A 25,333-nucleotide genomic window follows, 5' to 3' on the forward strand; every position below is an offset into this window, starting at 1 on the left:
TTCATCTTCAGGGATGGCCAGCCATCCCACAACCTTTCCCCATCTGTATCATCCATTCAATTTTCCCATTAGTGTCATGCTGGTCCAGGTCTGAAGTTTTCTGGAATTTTTTTTGCCTTTTTTTGACTAGAGGGAAAATGTTTGTCTTTTGGCATCTTTCTGGCACCTTACCTGTTCAAGATTTCTCAAAAAGAATGGCAAGTGGTTCAGATATTACATCTGCAAGCCCCTTCTGTATTCTGGGATGCAGTTCATCTGGCCGCAGATTTGCACTCACTTAGGTTACCTAGGTGATTTTTTACTAATGCCCTATCAATCTTGATTTACAATCCAGATCTATTGCCAAGGTCTCTACTGCTACATGGAAGCACACAGCTCTCATTGGGGGGGGGGGGGGGGGGGCTGAAGCAAAATAAGTAGTGCCTTCCCTTCCAGGTACAGATGCCTATTGGCATTTCAGTGAATTCAGTTTTCTTCCAATAAGGGGAGAAGTTAGCCAGAACATTCCAGAGCTTGAAGAAACTGTTTGTATGTACTACAATACCCAGAATATTTTTTGACATCAATGTAAAAAAGCCAGTCAGATTAATGGTGGAATCCTTCAGCAGCAGCACTGCTAATGGCGTACCTGTCCAGTGTACCTGACCGAACATATTTCCTTCTACATCCCAACTCAGAGTTTAAGATCTTCTGAGGAGGACCTGATCTCAGCCCTGCCTCTGTCTCAAACACGCTTGGTGGGGACAAGGGAGGGGCCTTCTCAGTTACCCCCCCCCCCCCCCCCGCCTGTGAAACTCACTCCCTGGGGAAATTAGATCATCTTCCCTCCTCACCTTTAGAAAAAAAGTTAAAAACGTGAATGTGGGACCAGGCCTTCAGCTAATTAAGTGGACAATGACAATAACAATGTTGATAATGGCTTGGAAATGGATTATGGATAAGTTTGATGGAGCATCCAACCACAGTTTTCAGCTTATAATGGCAACCAGAGTGGTAATTCTTAGTAGATTTTAATTGTATTATTTTAATGTTTTAACTATTTATAATTATTGACTGTTTGTTTTATTATGTATATATTGAGGCATCGAATTGCTGCTGATTGAAAGCTGCCCTGAGTCCCCCCCCCCCCTCAGGGGGTTGAGAAGAGCAGGATACAAATATTCAAAATGAATTAAATAAATAAATAAATAAATAATGGGATACCATTCTCCCAGACTAGTTTAGAGGATGTAAGCAAGCCAACTGGCTCACACAGTTCTGTCCTCCAACTTTAAGTTCGTTTCTGCCTTCAGCTTCTGCTGCCAACATCTAATACAACTGCTTCACTTTTTTTCTTAATGTTAAAACCATCCCTGAAACTGTACTCAAAGAAAGATGAGGATACATCTACATTAAAGAATTGATGCAATTTGATACCACTTTCGACCTCATCATATGGGGCTAGATTCACCCACAGAGCCAGCTGGCTACCATCAAATGATGCCATACTGACTCTGTAGGTCCAGAAGGGTGGAACCAGTGTGCTGCTGCCACTGCCCTGGCAACGTGGGAGGCTTCCCGTGTTGCCCAATCTATGGAAAGAAGCTGCACGTAGCATACATGCTCCACACATCCCCCCCCCCCCCATGTGACTGTCCTTCTGACCAGGCAGGTGATGCAAGGCATGGGATGCTGATTTTCCCACGCTTTGTGGCGAAGCAGACCGCCGCCTCTTTCTGCCACCAGCCATCTGTTGAGGTAGTAACTGCCATAGCTCAATGCTATGAAATTATAGGAGTTGTAACTTTATCCTTCTATGTCAAAGAGAACTGGTGCTTCGCCAAATAACAACTCCCATGACTCCATAGCATTCAGGGCATGGCACTTAAAGTGGTATCAAACTGCAATTCCACAAGTGTATCCTGAGACTTGAATCTGGATTCCAGCATAACATGGATAAGTGTGAAGTCTAGAGGAACAGGCACCCATCCGAGGGAAACCTGCAGTTCTCAAAACCAGACCTGATCATTACCCCTGAACATATGAACAGCTGAAAATGAATGGAATGCTAATATTTGAAATTGCCATTAAGCATAGGTCAAGTCCTGGGAGATCTGCATTTACTCCCAGCCTCACTTTCCTGGTGCTTTGGATCACTCAAGCACAGACCACTGGGTCAAAGTCACATTCTTAGATTGCAGTAGAGTGATAGAGTTAACAAAGCAAGACATGCTAAGAAGACTGCCGGAGGGAAGGATATGAGGGAGGGCAGGCACTTTATGACCCTAATGATCACTGGGATGAGGCATTTGAAGGGAGATTAATACAAGACAGACAAATGGAAATGATTTTCAAGAGGCACTGAGGGTAACAGGGAGAGAGAAGAGCATTAGAAAAAGAAAATGCTGGAGATTAACTTCAAGTTAATGATATTGTTATGAGATGTGGCCTCTCTCATGATCTGAGTACGTACATATCAGGGATCTTGGCCAAGAGTGCATTTTAGGCATATTGAACTCAATGACTATATTCACAGAGAACTTTTTAAAAAGGGGATTTTGTTGAACACAGAAATTTCCAGAATATACAATAGTTGCTCTGGAAAACAACAAATACTGAAGAGCTTCATAATTGGCAAACAATACACACAAAATTCAAATAGGTGCCTGATGGGACCAAGTTGCTTTCAGATGAAATGAGTAAAATTGCAAGGCTGTGAAAGGTTTATGTTGCCAAACTGTTGCTACTGTGTGCGCCTGCACAACCCTAGAATGGACAGAAAGAGCAAGTGAGCACAAAAAATCAGCTTGCTGTCTTGTTTGCTTGCTTGCTTGCACACACACACATACACACATTGCCCTCACTGTCTGAGCAGCCTAGGAAAGATTATAGGAGACAGCTTCTGGCAATTAGGCAATACTGCGAAGCTTTGATTAGATTAGAATCTGGAGGAAGATGGAGCATTTACAATCCCAGATGATCCCATGCTAAACTGAATTGCTTAGTGTCCACATTTTAAGAGGGTTCTGGTGGCAAATTTACATTTTCAAGCATTGTTTGTCTTCATTATCTCAATTTTCTCTACCTCAGGATTGACTAACCTTTCTCCTGTAGTCCAATGTTTTAAATTCTAGTTTGTTTCCATCAAAACTATGGATATATTTGTGATTTTTCTAAAGTTCTTAGCAAAATCTGAAGCACATCTCAATTTCTCATGTTGTCTAGCTTTCCTTCCAAACCAATGTAGTAATGAAAGACGTACTCCTGGTCAGTCACAAAACTGAAAGGGCATAGGGTTACACCCTATGCTGTATGGGGTTACACTCCCCAATAAGACACAGGTTTGCAGCTTGGGACTGATCCTGGGCTCATTGCAGAACCTGGAACCTCAGGTTTTGGAGGTGGCCAGAGGAGATTCGCACAGTTAAAACTTGGGCACCAGCTTCCCTGTACCTTGGGAAGTCAGACGTAGCCACAGTGGTCCACACACTCGATACATCTTGAATAGATTACTGCAATGCACTCTATGTGGGGTTACCTTTGAAGACTGTTCAGAAGCTCCAAATAGTCCAACAGGCAGCAGACAAGTGTCTTAACTGGAGCGGCATACAGGGACCATACAACCCCCCCACCCCCACCCCCGGTTGCGTCTGCACCACTGGCTGCCAGTCTGCTACCAAGCACAATTTAATGTGCTGGCTTTCACCTATAAATCCCTAAATGGCTCCAGTTCAGCTTACCTATCCAAATGCATCTCCTTTGATGAGCCAGTTAGAGCATTAAAATCGGCTGGGAAGATCCTGCTCTTGGTCCCGTTGCCCTCACAGGTGCAATTGGTGGGAATGAGAGACAGGGCCTTCTCAGTGGTGGCCCCTCATCTGTGGAATTCCCTCCTCAGCAAGATTAGATTGCCCCCTCTTGGCATTTAGAAATCAACTAAAAACTTAGGTATTCAAGCAAGCATTCAGGAAGTGAGAGCAATGTTGAAGTGGTTAAATGTCAACCTCGGGATTGGTGCTAGGTCAATTGTTTTATGACTATGTCCATGTGTGATGCTTTATAGTTTAATTGGTTTTAATATATAGTTAGATGTATTTTAGATATGTGATTTATTTTTAAATATGTGAGGCATTGAATGTTGCCATTACTACATTGTGAACTGCTTGGAGTCCCCCCAGGGGTGAGAAAAGCGGTATATAAGTGCAATAAATAAATAAACTAACAAAATGAATATAGAATTTTGCTACCCAGCACCAATCTGTTTGAAGGAGAGAATGGTTTTCCTTCCCTGCAAAACACCAATCAAAGGCCTTGTGAACCATATGTATGAACAGACATTTCATTTTCTTTTGTTATGTGTGTACTTGCTTTTCATGGTGGTTCTCAGGCAGTTTCCCACCCATTCACTAAACAGACCTAGACTACACAATAAGGTCAGGTTGGAAGGGATGGATGTTTTGTTGCATTATAACATCATGACAAATTGGATTAGACTTGGAGCCATGTAACAAAAACAACAATAACATTGTGATTCTCACAATGTCTCTAGATAATGTAAGTGTGAAAGGAGAGAACGCAGCATATTTTCCCTGTTCTCTAAATTTCATCTTTCATAAATATGTCCACAGAGCTAAAGAAAGAAACATTATTGAACCTAAGCAAGTATAGCTTTGTTCAGTTCATGGATGGGAGACCTTGGACATTATCCTGAGTAAAAATTAAACCCTGTCCCCCAGACACATAGAGTGGATCTACACCAAATAATTAATGCAATTTGACACTACTTTGACTGTCATGGCTCCATGCTATGGGGTAATTGGAGTGCTGGAGAACTCCAGGATTCCATAGTATTGAACCTTCACAGTTAAAATGGTGTCAAATTAATTACACTGCATTGATTCCACAGTGCAGATGCAATTATAGTTCAGTACACAAACCATTATACCATACTAGCTTCTGAGAATCACAAAACAACTGTGCAAAGCACTGAGAGTTGATTCTAGAACCATATAAAAAGTGTAGCTAATTTAAACATAGTACCTTTCACAATTGGTGACCCAATTATGATATGATTGGAGAGGAATTTGTGCATTGCTAATTTCCCGAGATCTGTTTGGATAAAGCATTTGAGGACACAGTTCGTGACACAGCCCTCCTTCCCTCACTTTTCTGTTGTAAATCCACCTCCGGTTTACACATCTATGCCTGTTAAAAAAAAAAACAGAGGCTGTAAATGCTTGATTATCTGTGCTCAGTGGCAACAAACTGAAAACCTGCAGACTCATTCCCTGACACATTATGCAGAACTGCGTTGGAGGAACATGTGGGCGGTGTTGAATACCTGGTAATTAGGATGATTCTGGGCATGTCAATAGTGAATTTTATGAATATGGTGTACATTCAAGAGGAAACACTTCTATAAACATTCTCCTCCCAGGGCGGTTATGTGTAGGGGAAGCAAGATTAATACTTGCAGCTCACTGGCTGACAATATAGCTTTTTAAAACCCTTCTGTGGGTTTTAGAAAAGGAAGAAAACTGCATCTGTAGACCAAGCACACAGGCAGAGACCAAGTCAAAACTGAAAGCAACTTGTAAAAACCGAGTGGTAATTTCTTTCACCATCACTCACAAGTCTCTCTTCATGAGGGAAAAATAGATTAATTGAGGGACTTTTCAGGATATGAATCTGTTCATGAGTATAAAGTCACTTTATTCACTTTATGAAAATCATGACAGGGTTTCTCCAATATCAGGATGTGAGCTCTCTAACCAAGAAGGGAATACTAAAGTCACACACCAGAACTTGGCAAATCTATTTCCTTGAACTTTTGGACATAATTTAGGGTCCTAGAAATACCTAGAAATACCTATTTTAAAAATAACTGTTATAATCACAGGAAGACTTTTTTGCATTAATGCAGTCAGGCAACACAAGCTTCTTCATGCTTGGAACACTGGCCCATCCAACTCAGTACTGTCTGCATAGATGGGCAGCAGTTCTTCAGTGTTTCAGACAACAGATTTCCCCACTTCTTCTTGGAGTTGCAGATGACTGAAGCTGAGAAAGTACACATACAAAGTATGATCTATGACTAAGATACTGCCCTTCTCTTGAATTATATTAGCTTTTGCAACTTAAACTCATTGTATTAACAATGATATGACACTATAGATGGCATCCGGTTTGTGATTTACAATGGTATAAGACATATCTTGACAATTCACTCTTATGATGCAGGTTGGAATTTTCTTCCAATGATACGATCACTCAAAGGACCTCATCATATTGAGTTCCTTGAGGTGGGGGACAGCAAGGAGCAGGGTAGGGCAGCGGGGCAAATCATGGAACAGTGGGATGAATCTTTTACCTGGTGCCATGCATCACCAGGACCTTTCTGGCATGTGTGCATGTTGTCCCCATCACTCCTAACCTGAACACAGGTAATCTCCCATGTTTAGTCCCCCGTCCCACCATGCTTCCTCAATGCAGCTGGCACAGAGCCCCGCCAGAAGTAGATGTATGCTGTGGGATGAGATCCGGCGGGCTCCATGCCGGCTGCATCAAGGAAGTGTCCTATGACAGGGATTTTTGGCAATGTGATGAGGTTGAAAGTCACTTCAAAACATATGTTTCAAATAGTGGAGCACAATAAATTTGTCTCTAGCCCCATCTACACTGACCATTTAATGTAGTTTGACATTAGTTTCAAACTGTGGTGGCTAAATAACAAACTCCAACAAAGGCTTTTAAACAGAGGCTGGATGGCCATCTGTCAGGGGTGATTTGAATGCAATATTCCTGCTTCTTGGCAGGGGGTTGGACTGGATGGCCCATGAGGTCTCTTCCAACTCTTTGATTCTATGATTCTATGATTCTAGGTGCATCACAGAAAGACCTTAATGCACATCAATCCTCTGTGGTCTGTGGAATCACCCACTGTAATCTTCTGTACAGCCACTTCCTTCCCTTTTGAAACTACATTCAATGGTCAGTTTAGATGGGTCCTCTGTGTTGCTGCAAAGCAAGTAGGAAGCATCGGAATGTGTCCAGTACTGATTTCTTTAACTGAAAGCTAAAGATTTCTTTAGCTGAAAGCAGTACGAAAGGCCAGTTGCAGCAAGTTCAGCTACAGGTAAAGAACTGGATATGTCCTCAGTCAACCCTCTGTTTTCCAGAATAATGGAAATGTCCATATTTGGAGGGCCAAACTGCTTGAAAAATAGGCTTGTGGGAGTACATCTGGAGGTATAGTTATAACCTACATCTGGAGGTATAGTTATAGCAAAATACATCTATTTTGATAAAGTAGTAACTAAAATCAGGTAAGTCACCATAAATAACGACAAATGGGAGTTGTTACATGAAGCCAAATAGCAATGAGAGATGAAATAGTTCAAAACAGCAGCTAGAAAAACATTTTCCTCACAAAATGTTTTCTGATAGGATTAGTGTTTATTTACAGCTAATTCTTCAGATGCACTGAGTGCAACTTGAGCCAGAGGTCAAGTATCCTTATCCAAAATGGTTGGGACCAGGAGTGTCTTGATTTTTTAATTTTGGGTGAGATATTGGAACACCTGTATTTACACACACACACACACACACATATAATGAGATATCATGGCAATGGGAAGTCTAAGCATGACATTCATTTGTGTATCTTATGCACCTTATACACAATATTTCCAAAAATCTTCTGTATGAAACAAAGTTTATGTTCACTGAACCATCAGGAAGCAAAGGTGTCACTATATCAGCCAGCTATGTGAGCATTTTGACTTTTGGAGTATTTGGGACTCCTAAATTCAACATAAGAGATGATCAAACTGTATTGACATTTGCGACTGCATATTGCAACCTTATTCAAGATACTTAAAGGTCAAATCTAGTCAAAGAGGCAAGCCATGGAAAGGCAAGCTCTCATTAAATGTACTCAGTCAGATGATACATTGATCACAGTCTATGTAAGAGGAAACCATTCCCACCTATTTAGGTTTCTAAATAACATTTATAGCAGTCTCTTGTTTGCATAAATTACATAATACTATGGTCAGCATCCTGTTTGTGGCATGTGGACACATAAGTGCAGTTGACATGTGCATATGTCTCCTTTTGGTAAAGTGGAAGCGACAAGCCTCTTGCTCTTGTGCTCCATCAAAAAATCCCCCCCCCCCCAAGGTTGCCAGAGTTAATGGTTGTATAGAAAAGGGAACTTTGATTATTGCTTGTTTCTTAGTAGCCTGCTCAGATCAAAACATGCTGGAATATTTTCTTGTGCATAGCTATGAAAGATACAGGAGCATTCTCCGATTTCCATTGTGGCATGTTATACTGAAAGTACTTTGTTTCGGTATTTCTCCGTCTTTGTAGCAGTTTGCACAGAAAAACCTAGCCCTTTGCAGAAAAAAGGAATTAGTGCACAAAGTGGGAGGACTTTCCTTTTCTTTCCAGCCTGATTGGCCATGGTAATTGTCTAATTACTGCTTCAGGGCTGAAAGTCAGTCTCATCACATTTCCAAAGAATATGAATAGATATTCTGCCACATATTCTTAATTTTTCAAGAATGCCATTCTACCAATTAACTTATTTCCTCATTTCTCCCAGATATTAAATGTCAAAAATGCATAATAAAGATAGTGTAAATGAGACAGTGTTGAGAATGGCAACATTCCATTGACATTAATGAAGCTATAGTGTAAATGTCAAATATGCAAGAAAAAGAACCAGTAAGCTTCAACTGTACAAAAATAAACTTCAGCTCATCTACTTTGCTAATGTATTACACTATAATACTGTACTATTTAACTGCCTTGATAGGTCATAGTTAAAATAATAAGCTGGTGAATTTTCTAGTACCCATGTAAATCCATAGTTTCGCTTACCTTTGCCCAAGGAAAAATTGTCTCCTTAAGTATTTGATATACCTCCAACCAATTTTATGGTAGTCTCCCCTTGAACATTACATGTCCACTCCTTTAAAAAGAACAGCATTGACAGAAGGATAGTTATTGTTTTGTACATTACTTTCCACTCCTGTGTTGTGGTTCCTCCTGGAGGTAATTTTTTGAAAGGCCTACCACCGAAAGTCCTTGAAAAGGCAGCATTATTGTCCAAGGTCCAGGGTGTCTAGATGGTTTTTGTGAATACTTCTATTTATTGTCGAAGGCTTTCATCACCGGAATCACTGGGTTGCTGTGAGTTTTCTGGGCTGTGTGGCCATGTTCCAGAACATGGCCACACAGCAGTACTGGAACATGGCCATACAGCCCGGAAAACTCACAGGAACCCAATAATTCTATTACTGTTAGTATTCTTCTCTGCCTTTGTTTCTGGAGAACAATAAGGATCAACAAGTCTTCCTTACAGTCAGTTTCATATTTTTCCAAACTCACCATTCCATCTTTCTGAACTCAGAGCTTTTCAACATGTTTGTGCAAAGATGTATGCTTATTTTTGTGTGCACTTACAAAAGCACAAATCCACTTAAGATGCCACACTGGCTTATACAGGCTAGACCACAAGTCACAAAGGAGTTTTACTATTTAATAACCTTTTTTTCCATCAACAGTATCATAGCACCAAATACAGTATTTATGGGAAATAAAATTATATTACATCACATGCAAAACCGTTTCAACCCCCCCCTCCCCCCAAAAAAACAATGTTATTAAGACATCAGATACCTTTGTGACTTTTGGCCCACCTTATACAAACTTTTTATATGAACAATTCTTCTAATGCAAAGCATTGTAATGTTGTATTCATTAATAGTAGCATTTCCCACTGGCATTCCCATATATATTTCTGCAGCATTTTTTTAAAATGGAGAGATTCATTGTGAATTGTACAGAAAAACTAAGTTTATGTCTGGGTCTGAATGTACAAAATTCTATAAGTTAGAATTAGAATGAAAAAAAATGAATCCCCCCCCCCCCCCCACACACACACACATATGGGAAGACACTTTCCAGGTGTTTAATTGGAACCTCAGCTACTCAGGCAACCTGCCAGATGGCAATCAAACATCACTAATGGTTAATACCATGTCAGGGTACCAATGGGGGTTGCTGAATGCTCACTGTGCGTGTTTTTAAAAGACCTATAACAACAGAAATTAAGACCTCAAATAATATGTTGAGCCAGATGTATCTCACTTGTAAGGAGTGGATGTAGGAAATTATTCAAAAGTGCAACTTTCCTGAATTCTGAAGAAGTGCAAACTGCTCTAATACTATGAGGTTCTTCCAGTGCATCCTACTACTGGGGCAAAACTTGTCAGTGTGTACAAAATCTTTCCTCCTCCTCTTCCTCCTCCTCTTCTTTTTCTTCTTCTCCTCCTCCTCCTTCTCCTCCTCCTCCTTCTATCTCTTTATCTCTCTTAAAACCAGCCATAACTACATCTAGACCTTATCTCCCAAATATAACTTGGGAAGTGTGTTATTTCTTACCATTCTTGCTAATTTCATGGTGGTATTTATGACACCAAAACTGCAAACATATTACTGATGACTCCACCACATATTCCACTGTTGAACAACTCTTACCATCAGGAAGTTCTTCCTAATGTTTAAATGGAATCTCTTGCTCTATTTCCTAGGCCCTTTCCACACAGCTAAATAAAACTCCACATTATCTGGTTTGAAATGGAATTTATGGCAGTGTGGATTCAGATAACCCAGTTCAAACCAGATATTGTGGGATTCTGCCTTGATATTCTTGGTTATAGGACTGTGTGGAAGGGCCCCTAGTCTCTAGAACATAATTTCATTCTTCCCAGTAGGCTAAAGCAAAGCAAACTACTGCAGCCTTTTCCAACTCATCTGTTTCTTATTTATAACATTTGTCACCATGAGCACACTTGACATTGCTTAGCCACACATGTCTCAGTTTTCATCTGTAAAATGTATGCCAAAGATCTTTTCTACAAAAAAATGTCATCAACATCCACAATTTGGAACAACATTCTCCAACATGCAGCACTCCAGCTGCCCTTGCCCACCTTTCCAACCACTTTATTTTTTGATAGAGTCAGTGAATAAGAACAGCAGCAGTAGTTTTAAGACAAGGAAGTAGGCAGCACTACTTGCAGGCTCGTGTTTCAGCAGACAGAGTTCCTCCCTCTAATAGGTCCAGAGGGGCATAGCTTTTAAAGAATGCAGTGCAAAGTGACAGGCTCGAAAGCCTTATTAATGGCCTCTCTCCCAACAAGGACCACAGAGGCGAAGATGGCAAACCACCCATGCCGCTGCTACTTAATGACTATATAGATGGATCAGCGAGCCCTCTGACTTTGTAGGCAAGGCTTCATATAAGCATACACACAGAGAGAAAGACTGATATAAACACTGGAGTTGCATACTAATACATTTTTACATCCTAATATAGGGTTCATTCACATTTGTTTCATTTTTCTTCCTGGGAATGTAAAATACTTATTTTTAAAAGATAAGGCTGGAACGAGTGCTAAGCCTATGCAGGGCCAGTGCCATTAACAGGCACCCTGAAGGGCAACTGCCAGGTGTGCAAAGACCTTAGCAGGGCTCCCTTATAGCACTTTCCTGGAGATCTTTTTCCTCCAGTTCTCTCCTAGTTCAGTTCTCAAAGAAGCTGAATCCATCTGCCAATTTAACTTACTCTCCAACATAATATCAAAATGGAACATTTCAAAATAAAATGGCAATCCTCAACCACCCAGAGTTGTCCAGAGCACTGCTGGCACTTGCCACTGCTGCCAATTAATCGCCAGCTATGAAATAATGAGTCAGTCAAAAAGGCTTGGATTAAGTAAAGGCAATTTATTTGACCTAAAATTATTCCTACCCAGTTCTTCAAGGCAGCCAGTTAAACAAATATTGGACAGAGGATGGGAGGGTAGGTACAAATTTGGAATTGCAATGAAGCATGGGATGGTCATAAATAGCCTCCAGGCTCCCCCTCACATGCTCTGTGTTCTAGTAAGCATGCCAAGCATTTTTGCCCATCCTGAACTCTATTCAAGGAGTTCTGGGTATGAACAAACCTTTCTGAGATCCCACTTTGGAGAGAGGCCATCAGAGGGTACTTTGTGAAGGCCCTCCTCAGATGTGGAACCATCATTTCCTCTCAGATACATGTTTCTCCAACTACCAGGTTTGAATGCTATAAGGCTTTCTTTGTAACGTTTTTGAGCACATGTGAAAAACCTCTAAAGCCTTTTGGAGCTACAGCTCCCAGAATCTCCTAGTGGGACAGTCAGCAGATATAGGAATCCCGAGAGCTGTCATCCAAACAAATATGTTTTCTGAGCTCTGTCCTGGAAACACTCGGCAGAAAGCTCGCCTCTGACCTCTACTTTTTAGAGGCTGTCTGCTTCCTTTTGACCTCCCTGGGGAACAAAAAATATATCAATTTTTGGACTCTAAATGCTAATTTGGTCTTAGAGATACCCTAATTATGGGATTCCCTGTTCACAGAAGTTTTAAATAAAAAGGAGGGAAAATATTTCTATTCTATACATGCATTGAGAGCCAATGATTATTTGTTGTGGTGTCTGCTGTGGTTGCTCATTTAAATGTAAATATTTATGTGCTAAGTAGGAAAAGGGTTTCATTATTGTTGCTGTTGTTGATAATGTGGGCTTATTGAGATAGCTGGTTTTATCAAATGCTCTTTATTTCTTTTATTTGTGTTTTGATGTACTTTATTGCTTTTGTTATGGCTACATTGCAATTAGGTAAATTATTTGCAAGAGTTGTGACAGGGTGAATCTTCTACAAATGAATGCATTAATGAGTTCACTGGCAAATGTGACCCATGGACAACTTTGCAGTACTGTAGGATTGTTTTTAAAAATCCAAGATGCCTTTCAGAAAAGCACAAAAATGGTGAAGGAACTTAACAGATACAGAATTGTGAGACCAGGAAAGAAACTAATATCAAGGAAGTCCTCAGACACCATTCAAAACAGTGATCCTAGCTTAGAATTTCCATTACACTTTCTTTATCTGTGCTGTCAGTCTGAAAGTCCTTTCATGAGGTATGGTGTTTAAGAAATTTATATAATCCTCTGGAAAGCTGGGCTTTGACAAGAACTGCAATGCTTCCATAAATATTTTTTTTTACAGAGGCAAATCATAGAACCTTTAATACTATCATAAGCCCTAAATGAAAGATGGATGGAAGGAGAGGATGGAAGGAATGAACTATTCAACAAGAGTATATTCAATATTGTGTAGTAGGGAAACAGCCGAGAGGCCATTTTTAATAGGAATTTAATTATAGGTTGCTTAATGAGCCCTAAATATTTAAGGGCATCAGCTTCCATCTGATCTTGGAAGCTAAGAATGGTCAGTCCTGATTAGTACTTGGATGGGAGAACGTCAGTGAATACTAGGCTCTGTAGACTGTGTTTCAGAGGAAGGAACTGGGAAGAACACTTCTGAGTATTCTTAGATTTGCCATAAGTTGAAAGCACATACATACATGAAGCCTTTAAGTTGTTTAAGGTGGCAATTTGTGTACACATAAGAAAATTTCACTATATTTATTGAGTTTTAATTTTGCATGAACTTGTCTACAAGGACCTCATTCATGCCTGCATGCATTTATTCATCTAATATCCTACTTTTCTCCCAGAATGGTATACAGGCTAGCCAACTATTTATTGTTGTGCTGTAACAATTCATTAACTTGCTAATGTCTAACTGAAAATTAGATTCTTCCTTCTATAGTGTTCCATAAAGCACCACAACTACTACCACTTCTTCTTCTTCTTCTTCTTCTTCTTCTTCTTCTTCTTCTTCTTCTTCTTCTTCTTCTTCTTCTTCTCCTCCTCCTCCTCCTCCTCATTATTATTATTATTATTATTATTATTATTATTATTATTATCCTTATTTATATCCTGCCCCCCTCCCTGAAGGGACTTGGGTGCGCTCTAAATGAATTCAAGTCCCCAGAGCTTGATCAACTACAGAGTAGTGGAGGAACTAGCGGAAGTCATCTCAGAACAATTGGCAATCATCTTTGAGAGTTCTTGGAGAACGGGAGAAGTCCCAGCAGATTGGACGAGGGCAAATGTGGTCCCTATCTTCAAGAAGGGAAAAAAGGATGACCCAAACAATTACCATCCGGTCAGCCTCATGGCGATACCAGGGAAGATTCTGGAAAAGATCACTAAGGAAGTGGTCTACAAACACTTAGAAACAAATGTGGTAATCGCTGATAGTCAACAATGATTTCTCAAAAACAAGTCATGCCAGACAAATCCAATGTCTTTTTTCAATAGAGTTACAAGCTGGGTAGATGCAGGGAATGTCATGGATGTAGCATACCTGGATTTCAGTAAGGCCTTCGTCAAAGTCCCCCATGACCTTCTGGCAAACAAACTAGTCCAGTGTGGGCTAGGCAAAACTACGCTTAGATCGATCTGTAATTGGTTAAATGGACGAACCCAGAGGGTGCTTACCAATGCTTCCTCTTCATCCTGGAAAGAAGTGATGAGCGGAGTGCCGCAGGGTTCCGTCCTGGGCCCGGTCCTGTTCAACATCTTTATTAATGACTTAGATGAAGAGTTAGAAGGCATGATCATCAAGTTTGCAGATGACACCAAATTGGGAGGGATATCCAATACTCCAGAGGACAGGAGCAGGATTCAAAATGATCTTGACAGATTAGAGAGATGGGCCAAAACTAACAAAACAAAGTTCAACAGTGACAAATGCAAGATATTCCACTTAGGCAAAAAAAAAAAAGAAATGTAAAGATACAGAACGGGGGACGCCTGACTCGAGAAAATTATGCGTGAAAAAGATCTTGGAGTCCTTGTGGACAACAAGTTAAACATGAGCCAACAATCTGATGCTGTAGCTAAAAAAGCCAATGGGATTTTGGCCTGCATCAATAATATAGTGTCTAGATCCAGGGTAGTCATGCTACCCCTCTATTCTGCCTTGGCTAGATCACACCTGGAATACTGTGTCCAGTTCTGGGCACCGCAACTGAAGAGAGATAATGACAAGCTGGAATGTGTACAGAGGAGAGTAGCTAAAATGATCAAGGGTCTGAGGAACAAGTTCTATGAGGAGCGGCTTAAAGAGCTGGGCATGTTTAGCCTGCAGAAGAGAAGACTGAGAGGAAACATGATGGCCATGTATAAATATGTGAGAGAAAGTCATAGGGAGGAAGGAGCAAGCTTGTTTTCTGCTTCCATGGAGACTAAGATGCAGAGCAATGGCTTCAAACTACAGGAAAGGAGATTCCACCTGAACATTAGGAAGAACTTCCTGACTGTGAGAGCTGTTCAGCAGTGTTCTACCCCAGAGTGTGGTCGAGGCTCCTTCTGTGGAGGCTTTTAAACAGAGGCTGGATGGCCATATGTTGGGGGTGCTTTGAACATGATTTTCCTGCTACTTGGCAGGGGGTTGGACTGGATGGCCCATGAAGTCTCTTCCAACTCTGTGATTCTATGGAGCTACTTAAAACAATTCACAGATACAGAAAATAATATAAACAAACAACAACAGTAAGCAATTATCACTACATAAAATTAAAAATACATACTAATAAAAACATTAATCAATAACAATTTAAAAAGCTATTTGCCCTCAAACAATTTGAAATATAAACATCATTTAAACCAGTCAATTTCTGTTTTCAGAATATCCAGCTTTATATTCTAATAGTAATTCAAGTCCTGACCAAGAATTTAGTAATACTCTAGCCATTATCAAAAATTTGCTTAAATAGCCAGGTTTTAAATTAATTTTTGAATGTTAAAAGAGTAGGTGCTTGTCTTATTTCCTTGGGGAGAGCATTCCAGAGTTGAAGGGCCAATACCAAGAAGGCCTTCTCCTTGTTGCCACCAACCTTGCTTGTGAGGAGGGCGGGATGGAGAGGAGGGCCTCCACAGCTGATCTTAAGGTCCACACAGGTTCATAGGGAGAGATGCAATCAAGTAAATAGGCAGGACCCATGCCATATAGAACTTTGTAGGTAATAACCTGCATTTTGAATGCCTGGAAGCAAATGGAGCTGCGTCGTATGTTCCCTACAACCTGCTCCTGTAAGCAGTCTGTCTGCAGATCTTTGCACTGTTTGAAGCTTCCGGACTGTCTCCAACGGCAGCCCCAAATAGAGTGCATTGCATTAAGCTATATAAGATGTAAGTAAGGCATGCACCACTATGGCCAAATCTGGCATTTCAAGGTACAATCCCAGCTGGTGCACAAGTTTTAATTGTGTGAAGGCCCTCCCAGCCACTTCCAACACCTGAGCTTCAGGTGTCAGCGTTGAGTCCAGGAGGACCCTCAGACTGCGGACCTGTGTAGATGTAGCTGTCCATATAGATAACCACTTTGTTGTGTGTTCTCCCACAATGATAACCTTGGCCATATTGGCCACACTCTAGTGTTGTTTGGTTGCAGTTGTCAGTCCTGCTTCTCTCCCTCAAAGCATTCAGATTAGAGAACACTAGTAAATAAATTCACTGTGATTCAATAGAATGTACACACACCACCTCATTCCCCTTGTGCAGTGACTGTGGAACGACAGAACAGTTCTTGCTGACATGATGTGGAGCTTTCTGACTCAGAGTGTGGTGGAGGCTTCTTCTTTGGAGGCTTTTAAACAGAGGGTGGCTGACCATTTGTTAGGGATGCTTAGATTGTGCGTCTTCTGCATGACAGGGGAGTTGGACTGAATGGCTTTGTGGTTTTTCCAACTATATGATTCTCTGTTTCCATGATATCTGGATCTCTGGATCAAAATTTCAAATGATTCTCCTGGATAGTACTAATCCACTTCATAGAAGCCCTATTTCAGAATATTTCCTGAATATCTCAGTCCTGAATCACCCGGTTCATTTTAAATCTCATGGGCTCTGCATACAGTTATGTGTTCATCTTCCACTAGATGGAACTGTTGTCTCCAAGTTAATACAATCTTTTCAAGTGTGTCTCAAATTATAAATCTTGGTGTTGCTTACTTGTAGTGCTCCCTGGAAATATTCCCCAAGAAAGCTAATGTAAGTTATGGTAAACTGTACAGAAGAACCCTGGGGACTGTTTATAAAACTGTATATAAGACAACTAATGTCAGAACTTTATGATTAATTAGATTTTTAAAGTACATGCTGAGCTTTCTTTGTACTGGCTATGTCTAGATACTTGGGAGACTGTAGAAAAAGGAGAGAAGGAGAGAGTGGCAGAATTATTACTGTAAAATGTGTCAGTTGAGAAAAATGAGCAAAACTCAATTCAATAGCACATGTTTTGCATGCAGAAAGTTCTTACTGTTTCCAATTAGGAAGGACTTGTTTCACACACGAATGAAAGCCCCCTTTTTTTAATAAACACAAATATATTAGATGGATGTGTGGAGGACGAAGACAACTTATGCTTATTGGTCATAATTTCACCTGCAGATACACAGTGGAAATGGCAATGGCCATACAAATAGCAAATTATGTGAGTACCATCTTGATAATGCAATGAGGTGCCATGTTAATTCATTTTATAGTTATTTCTACTGTTTGTAGGGGACTTTATAACATGAGGCAAGCAAGTTGGTATTAAAACTGGAGCATCAATTTTGGTCCATCACAATGCCATGCGTATCCTGCTGCTGATTTGTCTCCTCCCCATAATTAGCCCATAATGGGCAAAACCTTTCAATAGCTCACAATCCCTCAATATTCCCACCAGATACACTCACTTACAACAGCTTTGTTCTAAATCATCTCTATGAACTGGTAATTAGGACAAGTTTCATGCTCACCAAGATTAAAACACTAAGTGGTTATATCTTTGCATCATCAGATGAGTTCCATATTGTCACAAATCACAATTTTTCCCCAAGTGTTTTTGATGGGAAAGTTTTTGAGAACAGCTGTAAATAAATTTGCAACAAGGGGGTATCACTCCACTCAGCCTCTACACACCATCTGAATCAGGGGAGGGCTATACAGTACCTGATTGAGACTGTGGTCCTTTCCAAACAGGCTGAAAATTTAAGAGGAACTGGGATTTTAAATCCCACTTCCTCTTGGGATGAGGGTCACACAGCTGGCCTAAACCCCATGCTTTTGCAGGAGTGGGCAGATGCACTGCCAACCTCCCCATCCTTGCCCTCCATTTTTCCCTACACCTACCAGAAGAAAGGCCAGTTTGAGACCTGAAGGCTTTTCCCTTCGCTCCCCCCCCCCCCCTTTGGAAGAGCTGAAGGAGGGTGGGGGAGAGTAGTGTTTTCTATGATTGCAGGGATACACAGGCATGGAATGGTGCATGGTTCTCAGGAGGAATCGGGTTTAAAGAGCCCCTTTTAAACACATGTTTTCCAGCCTTTAATCCAATTACTCCTTATTCCTCCCAAACTTTGGCTAAACATCATTTAGCTACCTCCTTTTCAACTGGAGTTATAATGCATGTGTAGAAGGGCCCTGTGTCTACACTTAACTAGATATCCCATGGTAGACTGCTCTGGAGCTGCCCTAATGCAGTCCTTTAGGATCCCTGAAGCCCTTTTGATGCCTAGATGGATGGAAGAGCCAAGAGCACATAGAACTGCTGCCACCATAGCTGCATCGCCAGCTACAAGCAACTCACACAGAGATTGGCTAGCAATGTCGCTTTGCCTACTCACATGGCTAGCATCCTGTTGTGGCTTCACCAAAGGTATCATCCCCAGCATGCTTCTGAGTGAGCTGCTTACATGGACACTGCATCATGCCAGATCCAACCTGATTCAATACTTCACACACACACACACACACACACACACACACACACACAAAACACCAGGAACACTTCAGAGCTTCCTGGAAGCTCCATAGTAAATCCCATCCCCCTCTGTGCCAGTTTAACAACTGCCTGGAGCACTTCTGCTGTGAATCCAACCATACATGATATGGACTCCTCGCACTAGCTGAAAGGTGAGTCCCCTTTATTTAGCCCATGCAGTCATGTCCATAATTATGTGCTCAATATATATAATCTTTATTTAGTTAAAACATTTAGTTACATTGAAAAAGAAAAAAATGTGAAAAGCTAGAGAGTAGCGAGGAGAGAAACTATAGAGACAAAGGAGGGGTGGGCAGGATGGGGATAGGGAGATGGGGGTAGGGACAGAGATAGAGGTGTGATACATAGAAAAGAATATAGTGGCAAGATAGAATAAATAGAGTAGATTAGAATAAAAGTATTTCTTGGCTTCCTGATATCTTCTATGAAGTTGTTTCCGTTGCTTCTTTTTTTTACTCTCATCTTTTTCTTTTCTCCCTCCTTCTATTTTTTCAATGCCCATAATTATGTACTCAATGAAGGGTAGAAGACTGAAGCCAAATGAGATAAATTGAGTTTTTATGCAATAGATTCCCAACCTTTGTCCCTACAGGTATTTTGAACTTCAGTTCCCACAATTCCTGACAACTGGTAAGCTGGCAGAGATTTCTGGGAGATAAAGTCCAAAACAACTGGAGGACCAAAAGTTGGAAATTACTGTTTTATTGTTTGTTTCTAAGATTGACTATTGGTCTCTTTATTTGTTTTGCATGAGGATGTTTAAATGGATTTCTGAAGTAACAGCTGTAGAGCCACTCTAGAGCCATTTATTTCCATTACCAGAAGCCCACATGATCTTGGTGGCCTGCAGCATTCCTCCAAGCTAAAATGTTTCTTGAACCTGATATAAGGTGCACATATGTCATCCTGTAAGTGACACTATTGATTAGGGTCCTTAATGTAAAGCATGTTTATGAGGATTGTTTTGCCAGTCAGTCTTCCATTTTCATGCTCTGATTTGAAAACTAGTTTTATTAACCAACACTGGAATTGTATAAAACAGCATTCAGTCTAAACTTTTAAAATTACAATGATAGGGATGTATCTGTAATATTACTTTTAAAATATTTCTATACTGTATCTTTAGTTTTAATTCTGGGGTCTTCCATTTTAATTAGCATCCAATTCAAAAATTCCATTCCATATATGAGATCCAGCTAGAGATACATGAATTAACCCAAGCTTGCTTATTATTTTTATACGTCAACCTATGAACTTCCAAAAATGCCACTCTTAGCCTAGGAGTAGCCCAAGGTGTTTGGCTGCTTGACATGAAGGAAAAGAGGGCAGTCATCCAGTATTTTGGGCTTAAAAAGTGATGGCAATGCAATTGTTTTTCCACCATAGCTCTCGCCACTGTACCTGGGGGCAACAGGCTAGTTAGAGGGCACAGAGTAGTTGTAAACAACCCTTTTCTAGTTTTATGTAGATGTACATATATTTTTGCCCTCAAATATCTCATGTCACCTCCCAGAATTTAGTACCTGAGGTGCCTTAGCTAGTGTCTATCCCTTATATTATCTCAAAGATCTCCCTGCGAAATGAACCCCACAAAAGACATGTTCTCTTTCCTTCCCTTGCAAGAGTTGTGAGTGAGCTGCAAGGGCACACCAGAAAAAGAAGACAACATGTTGTTTCTGGGGTCTCCTTTTCACTGCCTGGGGGTGTTGGGTACTAGCAAATTGGACCATAAAACTCATGGTTTCATACTAGATAATATTCTCTTGTGAGATTTTGCCACTCCTTTGAAGGAGGATAAACTCTGAAATTATTTCCTGAATCCAAACTCAGAACTCCACTGGCATCGTGAAGATATAACCCCTTTTTTTAGCATTTCAACTATAGGGCTACATCCTATTGTATCAAGTGTGCCTTGTATATTAATATTTCTTAGATCACCCAAACTATTGTTTCCAGCCTTACTGAGAATAAAGCATATTAAAAAGGCTCGCAGACAACCCAGTGACATCAATCAGGGCAGTGAAAGGGCACCGTTTGGAGGATTGATGGTCTTAAGAGATCTTTTACAGGAGAAACCTTAAAAATGGCTTTCCAGTAATACAATTAAACTGTTTGCTCTCACAACTAATAAAGAGAACAGCAGACACAGACAGCTATACATGCCGGGGGCTATTGCTCCTGTCAGGTCTCATCAGATAAGGAGAAGCTGGTTCTTGCGTGTATTCAAAATTGCAAACACTAAAGAAAAAGTGGAAATTGTAGATAACAGTGACTCACACCAGGTGGCTGTCAGCTAGAGTGGTGTTTTGGATGCTGTTTTGCTCTTAACTTGAGATTAGCTTAAAGTTACAAACAGTCAGTCCTCCATATCTACATATTCTTTATCCATGCATTACCTGTCCATAACCATCCATGACTTGAACATTTTCAAAATTAATTCCAAAAAGCAAATTATATAAAATTTTGCCATTTTATATAAGAGATACCATTTTGGTCCAATGGGACTTGGACCAAATCCACAGGTACTACACTTGATCTTAGCCAAAAGGCCAAGAAGCACGGCTGCGATTAAAATTCGGCGGATGATGATTGAGGGTTAAAAGACCTAAGCTTCATCTTGGGAATATAGATGGGAAATCAGATATAGACTGATATTTATAGTGTTGGATATTCCCCCCTCCCTGGTGCCATCCCCACTACCTCTCTTTAGACTGCCTTCAGGTGATCTCATGGGTTGAGTTAAGTTTTAATAACTACTTGTATTGGTTTTTAGCTTAGATTTTAAAATTTGTTGAAGTTTGAAGTATATAACCCCTTGGGTTTGATGTGGATGTACGGGGTTGGGTCCCCCCTTTTATGATCTGGTCATCGACTGTAATAAAGTTTACTTACTTACTGGTATCCACAGGGGATCCTGAAACCAAACACCAGTGGTTATCAAGTGCTCTCTGTATTAGAAATATATTTATTTATTTATTTATTTATTTATTTATTCAACTTGTATACCGCTACTCCCAATTTGGCTCGGAGCGGTTTACAGAAACAGATTAAAACAATACAATTAGCTTTAAAATGACCATAACATAACAATAGGCAGCGAGAACAGGCATAGCCCGGATTGTTCCAGGCATAGCCCGGAAATATTGTTGCTACTACATGCCTTCAAGTTGACTCAGACATATAAGGACTCTAACATAGAGCTTTCTTGGCAAAGTCTGTTCAAAGGAACTTTTATCATTACCTTCTTCTACGGTTGAGAGAGCGAGTCTTCTCCAAGATCACCCAGAAGGTTTCAAAAGATTTGGGGGGGGGGGGTGTTCTAGAGTCCTAATCCAACATTCAAATCTGGCTCAATGTGGAGGCATGTGTGTGTGTGTGACAGAGAGAGGGGGGAATAGAAGATATATTTTGTACCTTACTAAATTTCATCACGTAATAGTCTCACATTTATGTCTTTTTTATTAGGAAAAAGGGGAGTGCAATTATTATGCGGCATACCAATATAATTTGAATGAAATAGATGTTTGACTAATAGTGCCTACATGTGTCTCATAAAAAATTCTATTGCAAATGGACTAAAGTATCAATTTGCATGTGGAAAGCAGAATTTGCCAAACTTTGGCCCAGATATTTGGGATGTCAACCTAAAGGCAGATATATAATCTGATCATTCCAAAGTAGGAAAAGAAAACAGAAATATATAATATTTTTTCAGGAAGTTCCAAAAGTTCATTGGTGGAACAAGTCCAAAATCTTGCACTCATATTGGTTTCATTAAATGACAGACCAAATTTGATAATTCAGTGGTCAAGTTTCTCAAATATACAGCATATCAGACAAATATTTGAAATTCTAGCATAGTATGCTTGATAGATTCTTCAGGAAACATTATAATCAATGTTGGCTTTCCCCTCAGATGATCTGAATGTATCTCATTGCATCATTACTGCACAATTTTATACCAGCTACCGGAAAAGCAACTATCAAATTTTGTTGGAATACCAAACAAAATGGACATAGATCCAAACAGTTGAATTGGAACTGACCAATATTTCTGCAGGCCATACGGACCCATTTTCACCTGAAAACCAGCTTCTAGATGCTATTTGAAGATTTTGAGGCCTCCAGAAACATTAACTTTTGGGAAGTTTTTTTACCCCTAAATTTGGAAGATTCGTGGGCTTAAAAGAGTTTCCAGACACATGCAGCCTATGAGCTGCATTTTTCACACCTGTGCTACTTAGACTGATAGGTGAATACTTACAGGCGAATGACCATTACTTGGCCTAACCTATTCACATGGTTTTCCTGCATGCATGCCAATCCAAGTTCCCTGAGATGGAAAGCATTAAATACATTAATGTAATTGTCATGCAATATAGTTCAAGTCCACTGTTTGCATTATGTTTAATGTATGTGGTTTAAATATTTGCTAGAGCTCTCTCCCTTTGCTCATTCTCAGATTACTGGAGCCATGAGAGCCTTCTCAAGACTATTGTGCATTAACAGATTAAACCTTGAAACTGCAATCAAGTGACTGGCTGTTTTTATACATAGCAGCCTGGCAGATGACCAAGTGGTATTAATTCCCAGAGGAATGTGCCAGGGCTACCAAAATAAAATCAGTTATATTTGTGTTGAATGAAAAAACATTCAACATGGCAGTGTTATTGCTAATATGTGTATGGATACCCAATTGCCATAATTGTCAGGTCAAATAAAGTTGAGGAGAGGGGCATCTGCATAGTACTTTTCCCAGTCTTAAAGTAAACTTCTGAGTAGTATCAGCCCAACTCCAATCTGGCCTGTCTCATAGCCTCAAGAAGCCTGTTAAAACTAAAATTCATGGCATAAGATATAATGCTGTGTTTTTCATGCTTAATGCACTTAAGGTCCTTGCAACCCCTATGCCATATATCATATCTTTGAGGAATCTAGCACCTAGTGAACACATTTATTTACTTCTCATTGTGTTATTCTTTTACTGTAAGTGATGTCTTAAAAGAGTCCTTCGTCCCAGTAGCCATCTGACAATGATGGCAAAATAGTATTTAGCCATAACTCTCTACCCTGCTCTAAATGAATTACTACTCTGAAATAAACATCCATGGGAGAAACAATCCCCAGACTTACCTGGGAATCCATTTGCGACCTTCTTTGGGGAGAGCATGCCTCCAGCTTTCTCTCAGCACTGATGTTTCTTTTCCAGGAGCCCACATACTTTCATGAGCTTCCTGCTGCCAAGAAACCCAACAAATCAGGGTGCAAACATATCAGCTAGACAGGAAAGGCTTTTTTGATAAGACCTCAATCCATAGGTATTTCCCCGGGCTCTCTAAAGAAATGTAAAGACATTCCCCAGCAGACTCCTAATTTGGTGTTTCCCTTGAGCACAACAGAGAGGAAGCTGCAAAGCAGACAATCAGCAAGCAAGTGATGGTAGCAAGTGGGTGAAGCAGTGGAGAACAACAAGCTAGAAGCAAAGGCCACAGAAATAAAGCCGCAAAGTAGAATCGGCTTCATTTTCCTTGGCATGTATAGTTCTACTTGGCTGTCATAATTTTTAAAAAACAGCCCTTTCAAGAACTATGGAAGTTGAAAAGAACAGGTGGGGGCAATTCAAGAGCAGCAACATGTTCTGATCTTATTTGCTCTCAGAATAGAGTGTCCAGTTTAGTACTAGGAGTGAACAGAAAAGAGCAGTAGCAAATCAGTATTTAGATAGGGTTTTGCGGAGTGAAGTGTTAGACCTGCTAGCTCCAGCAACCTTCATCCTCACACTTATGTCAGGGTCAAGCAAAGGGTTATGAAAACAAGCACATAACAAGGATGTTTTAACAATTATAATCTCTCTCTTTAGGTGGAATTATGGGTGTGTGTGTTTTGTGTGGAGGAGTGTTTTACGGGAGCACTGTTTTTTCTTTATATGCATCAATTATTCTATCTTATAACAAGAAGAAGCAGAACTCAGTGTGTAGAACACTAATTTTGCATCAAGTAGACTAGACACCAGATTTAGCACTGTTTAGCGTCTCTATTTCTGCCGCCTCCACCCTTGTTTCATTTTCAAGACCATGCTTCGAAAATGCAGAGTAACAAACACCAGTCTGAAACACCCAAGATGATAAGATAAGTTGTGGGCATATCTGGGACCAGCCAGGAATCCATACAAAGCTCAGCACCGGAGGAAGCCAGTGATCAAGCATTCATGGTCAGTGGAACTGTCAGAGAAGACTAGAGCAATTGAGACATTAGAGTAGTTCTGGGTTCAGTGGACCTCACAGCAGTTAGGGGTCTACAGGAAGGTCTACAGCAGCAATGTCACCTTCACTGGAATGCTCAGACATCAAGGAACCACAAGGCAGGCTAGCTAGGAAGAGAAAGGCGTCAGCCGGAGTCCCTCCAGTGAGATGACCACTGCTCATGTAATCCTCTTAGATTACATGAGCAGTGTTAGCTAAGGAATAGCTAAACAGGAGGGGAAAAGGTGGAGTGGGGAAACAACACATGCATGAGAAAGCAGTGATGGAATAAGAGGAGACAGATAGCACTAGGACTTCCAGTGAGTCCTCAGAAG

At 40.4% G+C, this 25,333-nt stretch overlaps 1 pseudogene; it reads right to left on the reverse strand.

Moving 5' to 3' along the window:
- Positions 1-21,146: 21,146 nt before the first annotated feature.
- On the reverse strand, positions 21,147-21,317 carry LOC132772402 (U2 spliceosomal RNA; annotated as a pseudogene).
- Positions 21,318-25,333: the final 4,016 nt, after the last annotated feature.

Source organism: Anolis sagrei, chromosome 3 (genome assembly GCF_037176765.1).
Source record: "Anolis sagrei isolate rAnoSag1 chromosome 3, rAnoSag1.mat, whole genome shotgun sequence".
In the NCBI taxonomy this organism is placed as follows: Eukaryota; Metazoa; Chordata; class Lepidosauria; order Squamata; family Dactyloidae; genus Anolis; species Anolis sagrei.